Source organism: Anomaloglossus baeobatrachus, chromosome 1 (genome assembly GCF_048569485.1).
Source record: "Anomaloglossus baeobatrachus isolate aAnoBae1 chromosome 1, aAnoBae1.hap1, whole genome shotgun sequence".
Lineage (NCBI taxonomy): Eukaryota > Metazoa > Chordata > Amphibia > Anura > Aromobatidae > Anomaloglossus > Anomaloglossus baeobatrachus.
The window spans coordinates 552,491,315-552,501,834 of record NC_134353.1 but is presented as its reverse complement, the minus strand read 5'-3'; positions in this window follow the sequence as shown (position 1 = coordinate 552,501,834).

Genomic DNA, 10,520 nt, shown 5'->3' with positions numbered 1-10,520 from the left:
AAGAAGTTCAGAGTGCAAAAATCAGCCACTAAGGTGATGACGTCTGTCTTCTGGGATAAGGGGGGCGTGCTGCTAGTGGACTACCTTGAAAAGGATTCCACCATCAATGCAAGGCATTACATTGAACTTTTGAATAAATTGAAGGCAGCTCTGAAGGTCAAAAGGCACGGCAAGCTGTCCAAAGGAATCTTGTTCCTGCAAGACAACTCCTCCGCTCACACTGCACCAGCGACCACAAAACTGGCACAGCTGTGCTTCCAGTGGTTTGACCACCCACCTTATTCACCAGACCTAGCTCCCTCCCACTATTATCTATTTCCAAACCTGAATAAACACCTCAAGGGTACCAAATTTCACACCATTTCTGATGCCATGGCTGCTACGGATGCCTGGTTTGAAGCACAACCGAAATCCTTCTTTTTGCCGATGTAACAAGTGTGTTGACATCAGTGGAGAGTATGTGGAATAAATGTAAAGTTTCATCATCCTATCTCGTTTCTTTCTGGGTAAAGCCAAATACATCAGCAGCCCCTTGTATACACACTTACCAAGCTCCACAATAAACAAACAAAAATTAGCTACCACCACCAATTATTTATACAAACCCATTGGACACCCATTACTGGTAACGTATGGACTCCCGAGGCTTCAGGGATGTGATTTAAAGAGCAAGAGCAACAAAGCTATTACATTTTATATACAGTATTTAATCCCAAAAGTAGGCAGTAGTTATATAAATATATACGAAAGATATTATAAATGGGTCAAAGCAAAACAGTATATATAATCACAAAAAATGAATGGAAAGAAAAAAAGTACTTGACCTGTGGTTGCAGGAATGGCGCAATTCTTTTTTGGAAGGAAACTGTCTGTTTGAAAATTAAACAATCCCACAGCAAGTTGTATCTTCCAGTATTGAACCATGATTATAATTTAGGATCTGCTTTTATCACATGAGAGTACATACCGCTACTTGGTGACCTCAGATGGGGGCTGGTCAATGGGATGCAGGTCAAATCCCCAAAATTAGGAGATCTCCAACTTTGAAGATATCTGCCCACCTGGAGGTCCTAGGGGAAAGATATTAATGCCATGTTTCCTATTAAGATTTAGATTTCCCTAGATATGAAACTTGGTATATACAAACCCATTCATCTGGACAATATTAATTCAGGGTTGATGGGCAGGTGTCACCAGAATGCAAAAACACGCATTTTGTTCATTCCAGAGTCATGATGTCAAAAATGTGTCTCACATAACTATAAAGGTCCAGTCACACTAAACAACTTACCAGCGATCCCAACTACGATAGGGAGCGCTGGTAAGTTGCTAGGAGATTGCTGGTGAGATGTCACACTGCAACGCTCCAGCGATCCCACCAGCAACCTGACCTGGCAGGGATCGCTGGAGTGTCGCTACACGAGTTGCTGGTGAGCTCACCAGCAACCAGTGACCAGCCCCCAGCGCCGCGTGGAAGATGCTGCGCTTGGTAACTAAGGTAAATATCGGGTAACCAACCCGATATTTACCTTGGTTACCAGTGCACGCAGCTACACGTGCAGAGAGCAGGGAGCAGCGCACACTGAGCGCTGGCTCCCTGCTCTCCTAGTTACAGCACACATCGGTTAATTACCCGATGTGTGCTGCAGCTAAATGTGCACAGAGCAGGGAGCAGCGCACACCGGGTGCAGCTGCACAGGGTACATATATAGGGTATAGAGTACAGGGTACAGCTGCACAGAGCAGGGAGCAGCGCACACCGCTTAGCGCTGGCTCCCTGCTCTCCTAGTTACAGCACACATCGGGTTAATTACCCGATGTGTTCTGTAGCTAAATGTGCACAGAGCAGGGAGCAGCGCACAATGCTTAGCGCTGGCTCCCTGCTCTCCTAGCTACAGCACACATCGGGTTAATTAACCCGATGTGTCCTGCAGCTACATGTGTACAGAGCAGGAGCCGGCACTGACAGTGAGAGCGGCGGAGGCTGGTAACAAAGGTAAATATCGGGTAACCAAGGACAGGGCTTCTTGGTTACCCGATGTTTACTGTGGTTACCAGCCTCCGCAGAAGCCGGCTCCTGCTGCCTGCACATTTAGTTGTTGCTGTCTCGCTGTCACACACAGCGATCTGTGCTTCACAGTGGGACAGCAACAGCTAAAAAATGGCCCAGGACATTCAGCAACAACCAACGACCTCACAGCAGGGGCCAGGTTGTTGCTGGATGTCACACACAGCAACATCATTAGCAACATCGCTGCTACGTCACAAAAGTTGTTCGTTAGCAGCGATGTTGCTAGCGATGTTGCTAGCGATGTTGCTTAGTGTGACTGGGCCTTTAGACCTATGCCTGTCTCAAAAAGCCAATATTTATACCTGGAATCTAGTGCCATCCTGTCTGCTGTAGTTCTTTTGAAGAGAAGAAGAGTTAAGCTGGTGTCACACACAGCGACAACGACAACGACGTCGCTGCTACGTCACCATTTTCTGTGACGTTGCAGCGACGTCCCGTCGCTGTCGCTGTGTGTGACATTCAGCAACGACCTGGCCCCTGCTGTGAGGTCGCCGGTCGTTGCTGAATGTCCAGCTTCATTTTTTGGTCGTCACTCTCCCGCTGTGACACACACATCGCTGTGTGTGACAGCGAGAGAGCGACGAAATGAAGCGATCAGGAGACGGCACTGGCAGCTGCGGTAAGCTGTAACCAGCGTAAACATCGGGTAACCAAGGGAAGACCTTTCCCTGGTTACCCGATGTTTACGCTGGTTACCAGCCTCCGCCGCTCTTGCTGCCAGTGCCGGCTCCTGCACTGTGACATGTGGCTGCAGTACGCATCGGGTAATTAACCCGATGTATACTGTAGCAAGGAGAGCAAGGAGCCAGCGCTAAGCAGTGCGCGCGGCTCCCTGTTCTCTGAACTGTGACATGTAGCTGCAGCACACATCGGGTTAATTAACCCGATGTGTGCTGCAGGAGAGCAAGGAGCCAGCGGTAAGCGCGGCTCCCTGCTCTCTGCACATGTAGCACAGCGACGTTATGATCGCTGCTTCTGCTGTGTTTGACAGCTAAGCAGCGATCATAACAGCGACTTACAAGGTCGCTGTTACGTCACCGAAAATGGTGACGTAACAGCGACGTCGTTGTCGCTGTCGTTTAGTGTGAACCCAGCTTAATCCACAAAAGGTGGAAATTTGTCATCTCCAAGCCTCTTGTTTAGACTTTGTGTCTGCTCTCCATCAGATAACCCACTTCAATTACCTTTTTACAGCAGGAGGTTGTAGCTGAATACAGTGAGTACGGAAAGGATTCAGACCCCTTTAAATTTTTCACTCTTTATTTCATTGCAGCCATTTGGTAAATTCAAAAATTCATTTTTTTCTCATTAATGTACACTATGCACCCCACCTTGACAGAAAATGTTTTTGCAAATTTATTAAACAAGAAAAACTGAATCATTACATGGTCATAAGCATTCAGACCCTTTGCTCAGTATTGAGTAGAAGCACCCTTTTGAGCTAGTACAGCCATGAGTCTTCTTGGGAATGATGCAACAAGTTTTTCACACCTGGATTTGGGGATCCTCTGCCATTCTTCCTTGTAGATCCTCTCCAGTTCCATCAGGTTGGATGGTGAACATTGGTGGACAGACATTTTCAGGTCTCTCCAGAGATGCTCAATTGGGTTTAGGTCAGGGCTCTGGCTGGGCCACTCAAGAATGGTCACACAGTTGCTCTGAAGCCACACCTTTGTTTGCTTTGTTGTTGTGCTTAGGGTCATTGTTTTGTTGGAAAGCGAACCTACGGCCAAGTCTGAGGTCCAGAGCACTCTGGAAGAGGTTTTCTTCCAGGATATCTCTATACTTAGCCGCATTCATCTTTCCTTCAATTACACCCAGTCATTCTGTCCCTGCATCTGAAAAACACCCTCATTCTTCTGTCGGGCCACTCTGCCATAAAGGCCTGAGTGGTTGAGGGCTACAGTGATAGTTTACTTTGTGGAACTTTCTCCCATCTCCCTACTGCATCTCAGCCACAGTGATCTTGGGGTTCTTCTTTACCTCTCTCACCAAAGCTCTTCTCCCACGATTGCTCAGTTTAGCTTGATGGCCAGGTCTAGGAAGAGTTTTGGCGGTCCCAAACTTCTTCCATTTAAGGATTATGGAAGCCACTGTGCACTTAGGAACCTTGAGTACTGCAAACATTCTTTTGTAACCTTGACCAGATATGTGCCTTGCCACAATTCTGTCTCTGAGCTCCTTGGGCAGGACCTCATGATTCTCATTTGGCCTGACATTCAATATGAGCTGTGAGGTCTTACATAGACAAGTGTGTGCCTTTTCAAATCAAGTCCTATCAGTTTTATTAACCACAGCTAGACTCCAATGAATGAGTAGAACCATCTCAAGGAGGATGACAAGGAAATGGACAGCAATTGACTTAAATATGAGTGTCTGAGCAAAAGGGTCCGAATACTTCTGACCATGTGATATTTCAGTTTTTCTTGTTTAATAAGTTTGCAAAAATTTCTACATTTGTTTTTTTCTGACAAGATGGGATGCAGAGTGTACATTAATGAGAAAAAAATAACTTTTTTGAATTTATCAAATGGCTTCAATGAAACAAAGAGTAAAAAATTTAAAGGGGTCTGAATACTTTCTGTACCCACTGCAAACGTCAGATGTAGTGGTAGAGTGCTAGTTCTTGTTCCCTTTAAGTTATGATGATGCCATGTTGCTTTATAGGTTGATTTTATTTTAATATTAAATTATGGCATTAAGTATCAGCCTAATATTAGGCTTAGTTGCCAGCAGGTTTGGAGTGACTCATTGGGAGATTGGAGAAATCCTTGTGGGACATAATGAAAGGTGTTGTGAACACATTTGGACTGGGTTCCGGTTTGGGGCTTCCTCTTGTGGCTAGTGCTGGTAGTAGAGTTAAGGGAGCTTTACACGCTGCAACATCGCTAGCGATGTCGCTAGCGATCGCACCCGCCCCCGTCGTTTGTGAGTCACGGGCAAATCGCTGCCCGTGGTGAACAAAAACGCTAGTACCAATCACACATACTTACCTTCCTAACGACGTCGATGTGGCCGGCGAACAGCCTCTTTTCTAAGGGGGCGGTTCGTGCGGCGTCACAGCGACATCACACAACAGACGTCCAATAGAAGCGGAGGGGCGGAGAGCAGCCGTATGAAAGTCACGCCCACCTCCTTGTCAGAGGACGCAGGTACAGTGTTCTTCGTCGTTCTTGGGGTATCACACGTAGTGATGTGTGCTGCCTTAGGAACGACAAACAACCTGGGCCCAGATCGAGCAACGATATTTGGGAAATGGATGACGTGTCAACAATCAACGATTTGGTATTTTGCATCATTAGCGGTCGCTCGTATGTGTCACATGCAACGACATCGCTAACGAGGCCGGATGTGCATCACGAATTCCGTGGCCCCAACGACATCTCGTTAGCGATGTCATTGCGTGAAAAGTGGCCTTTAATCTGCTTACCAGAAGTAAGACAGCTGATGAGTAGTGTTCTCTCGGTCTGGGCCGGTGATCAATGTTGTCTCCTGTGGTGCTGTTGACATTCTGGAGCCTGCCCTATCTTCTGTTTCCACCTGAACTCCTTACAGATAAGTTTTGTCTTTGTACCATTTGCTGGTTTGTTTCCACTTTCTTGTCGTTTTTATTTCTGTTGTATTAAGGCTTGTTTCCTGGCTTCTGTTTGTGTGGAGTTCTGGGTGGAGTTAGATTATTCCCTCCTGGTAATGTATGAGTACCCAGCTCCATATTCTGCAATGTATTTTTGTTTTGTCATGTTTGATATTAATTTCAGTCCTTCCTCTATATTAGTGTTTTGCTTGGATCCCAGTAACACCAGAGTACTGATATAGTGGGGGAGAGATCGTGTGGTCTCAGTTTTTTCATATCAGGTGTGTTGGTTTTTTGTTAGGGCTTTGCGCAGCTGCAGACAGTGCTCTTTTCTGTCCTTTCCTATATAGATAGTTTGGGCCTCATCTTTGCTGAATCTGTTTTCTACTTGTGTACTGTGTTTCATCTTGTCTCACCAGCTTTACATGTTTGGGGGCTAATTATAATCTTTGGGGAACTGCTCCGAGGCAGATTAGCTTTCCTTGTTTTTCTCTCTTTAGGAACAATTAGCTCTCCTGCTATGTCGAGGCGACCAAGTTAACGTAGGCACGTCCCAAGGCTACTTCTAGTTGTGTTGTCAGTTAGAGGTCTGCAGTCAGCTGAGTTTCCAACCACTCTGGTGATTTTCTGGGTTTCCTAGTTTCTACCCCTTTGATCCTCCTTGATCACTGAATCATAACAGAAGGGGCCTGCCGCTACCAGCACTAGTTTCATTTGAATGTGTGTCCTCAGATGCATCACCAGTTGTGAAGTATTATGGAGTTCCCCACTCTGTAATACCTGTACACACCACCAGCCTATCAGTGGCCGGCCACAGAAGGTGACATCAGAGAATGTGCAATGATGTCACTTGCATTGTGCTACCTGCAACATGGAGAGGAATAAAAAGACTTTCATCAAGTGAGCAGACACAGGTAGAATTTTTTTTAATTGCCATGTTATGCGTGCGCATGATCAGAATGCCTGGCACTTCCGGCCATGTGCACTATGAAGCTGGGTGTACGAGTCCTGGCTTCAGAGAGGCCTAGTGTTACGTCACCACCGGAGTCTGCTCCAGCGACTTCTGCTCCGATCGCCTTGCGACGCCGTGTTCCTCCCGTGGATGGTGCTGGTGATGGGAGATGAGTCGATGCCAGCGGCACCGGTGGGCGCAAGCTCCGATCATCCACTGGGCTGGGTTATCTTGGGATCTGCAGTACCGCTGGCTGACTGTGGGTGGCATGTGTCGTCCAGCTGAAGTTGCCAGCGTTCAGCTACAGCCAATGGGAAGACACCACACCCTTTTTATTCCCACTCCTGTCACATGACCACTGCCAGAGATAGTTCTGATTTTTCCTGGCTCCTGTTACATCCTATTCTGTTTGATTATTCCTGTGTGCTGACTTCTGCGTGTATTCTGACCACCCTCCTGCCTACTGTTTTGTACCTCGCTGCCCAATCCGGATTTGACCTCTGCTACGTTTGCTGACTACGTCATTGCCTGCCGATTCTGTCCCTGTTCCGCAATTCCTGGTTGGACCCTACCTGACAACTACTCTCATCGGACTGCAGCCTTCCACAGGTAGTGATCACCAGAGCCCTGTGTAATTCCAAATCCCTGTTAAGGGGTTAAAGGGTTTCCGGGTTCTGGGGGTCCTGCTTGGTGAGTAGCTTCCCTCTAGCCTCCCCATTACAACCCATCTGAGTCTGTGGATCCAGGCAGGCGTTACACCTAGTGTGCATGACCATCAATGTGGGGCATTCTGATCATACGCACTTTAAGCCCGGAGTTCTGAAGCAATGATAACGGACACAGGTATGCATACCTCCCAACTTTCAAAAAAAGGAAAGAGGGACAAACTGTGTGGCACGCCTTGCGCACCGCGGCAATTTTAAGCCAAACCCATTTCACAACTAGTCACACCCATAACCACTCCCCATCCACACCCATTCAGCACTGCCGATCACATTGTTTTATAAACAATAATTATAAACAGAAAAAAATATAAAATATTCTTAATGCAAGCTTGGTAGTATTTATTTTAAATTAGAATATTTTAAAACTACAAAATTCTATTCTAGAGCAGATCTGACACTTTAATCTGCACTATGTAAAAGCTGCACATTACATATAAGGTCTACTCTATTAGGTAAATTACCTTTAATAACATTGTGCTTTTGGTTAACCCCTTTACGACCCCAGTTTGTCCTTGGTAATGTAGGGGTAATTACCGCTGGCTGCTGCGGTGAAACGGTGCTGACCCCCCCACATAACTTCTGATTTGAACAACAGAAATGTGGAGCTAACAGGCGCAGGTGGACCCGCGATCCACCTGCGCCTGCTTTTCACTTAGATCATGCTGTCAAAATGTGACAACGTGATTTAATTGGCCACGCCATTCCCCGCTGAAATTGGAGCCCTGTGATGCAGTCACTGGAAGATGATGGTTGCCATGGTACCTCGGAGTCATGTGATGACTCCTGTTGCTACCATGACGTATTTCCTTTGAGACCTGACAGCACTGGCACTGACAGGAAAGAAGCATTTCTGCTGATCAGAGCTGTGCAGCCTAGATCAACAGAAAAGAACAAGTGATTAGACTTCTGATCCTTATAGTTCCCTAGGGGGACTAGTAAAATAAATAAAAAAAGTAAAAAAAAAGTTTTTAACAATATGAAAGAATAAAAAAACCTAAAAGTTCAAATCACACCCATTCGCCCCACTGAAACAAAAACGGTTTAAAAAATAAAAAATATAAACATATTTGGTATCGCCGTGTTCAGAAATGCCCGATCAAAATATAAAATCAAATAATCTGATCGGTATGCAGTGTGGCGAGCAAAAAATTCCAAACTCCAAAATTACGGTTTTTGGTTGCCGCAAAAATTATTTAAAATGCAATAACAGGCGATCAAAACTTAGCATCTGTGCAAAAATTGTATCCCTAAAAACGCTAGCTAAAGATGCAAAAAATAAGCCATCAATGAGCCCCAGATCCTGAAAAATGAGAACGCTATGGGTCTCGGAAAATAGCGCAAAAAGCCCAAACTTCTGAATTTTTTTAACCCCTTAGATAAAAGTATACATGCTTGTTATCTATGAATTCGTACTGACCTGAGGCGTCCTACTGACCTGTCAGCCTCACCATATATTTAATGCGGTGAATAAAATATCCCAAAAACAATTGTGCAATTGCACTTTTTTTCCAATTTCACCGCACTTGGATTTTTTTTTCCCGTTTTCCAGTACACTATATGGTAAAACTAATGGTTTCATGCAAAAGAACAACTCGTCCCGCAAAAACAAGCCCTCATATGGCAAAATTGACGGAAAAATAGAAAAGTTATGGCTCTTGAAAGAAGGAGAGGAAAAAATGAAAAATCTCCCGGGGTGAAGGGGTTAATAGAAGCAATTAGAGAAGATTTATTGTTCTGCTGTAATCATGGGAAGCGTTACCCTCACCGCTCTCCACAGTGAGGTCAAATGAAGCTGCAGAATCACCACCAGGAACAGTCTGTGATCACTGAGTCAGCACAGATCAGCGCTGCGCAGAACAGGCAGGTAGATAACAACTACTTGCCTGTGAATTCTTAGCCCCTTAAGAAAAAAAATCCAAAAGTCCTGGATGGATAACCCCAATTAACCAACATCGCATTATTATTTGTGCTATTATTGGGGAGATAATACCTGTCACTTTAAGGCTATGTTGACATTGTGTTTTCGCCAAAAATCAATTGCTCTGTCAGGGCCTTCTGTGTGAAGCCCTAAAAAATAGGATTTTAGCACGACCTGTGAAGTGGCTATTGACTTTAATAAGGCAGACCCAGGACCCAGGAGAGCTGAACTGGTTGGTCAGCCAGGACGGAGCAAAGCTGAACTGGTTGGGGAGCCAGGACGAAGCAGAGCTGAACTGGTTGGACAGCCAGGACCCAGCAGAGCTGAACTGGTTGGACAGCCAGGACCCAGCAGAACTGAACTGGTTGGGCAGCCAGTATGGAGCAGAGTGGAAGTGGTTGGGCAGCCAGTATGGAGCAGAACGGAACTGGCTGGGCAGCCAGGATCTAGCAGAGCGGCACTGATTGGGCAGCCAGGATCCAGCAGAGCAGAACTGGTTGGGCAGCCAGGATCCAGCAGAGCTAAATGGTTGGTCAGCCTGGACGCAGCAGAGCTTAACCGGTTGGGCATCCATGATGCAGCAGAGCCGAAGCAGTTGGGCAGCCCGTCCAACAGAGATTAAATGGAACCTGTCACCCATCTGACCAGTCTGCAAAGTGATTTTTACTTTCTACACAGCGGCCTGGGCTCTTATATACAGCATGTTAGAATGCTGTATATAAGAGCCAAATGGTGGTGGTTGCAGCTTTTAGGCCCCAAATCTGGTGAAAGGTTCATTTTAAAGTGAACTTGTCAGGTGCAATATGCACTCAGAGCCAGGAGCAGTTCTGGGTGCATATTTCTAATCCCTGCCTAACCGTCCCTGTATACACTCGCATAGATAAAGAGATCTTTAGAAAAAGTATTTTTAAAGATTTTATATCTTATGCTAATGAGTGCGCGGACTAGTCCCAAGGGCGTTACTTCGCTTGGCTAGTCGGCTCACATAGCATGTTAGCATGTTATTACGCCCCTGTGTGAGTACTAACAAGCTATGTGAGCCGACTAGCCAAGCGAAGTAACGCCCTTGGGACTAGTCCCCGCACTCATTAGCATAAGATATAAGATCTTTAAAAATACTTTTTCTAAAGCTCTCTTTATCTATGCTAGTGTATACAGGGACGTTTAGGCAGGGATTAGCAATATACACCCAGAACTGCTCATGGTTCTGGGTGCATATTGCACCTGACAGGTTCCCTTTAACTGGTAGGGCAGCCAGGATAAAGCAGAGCTGAACCTGT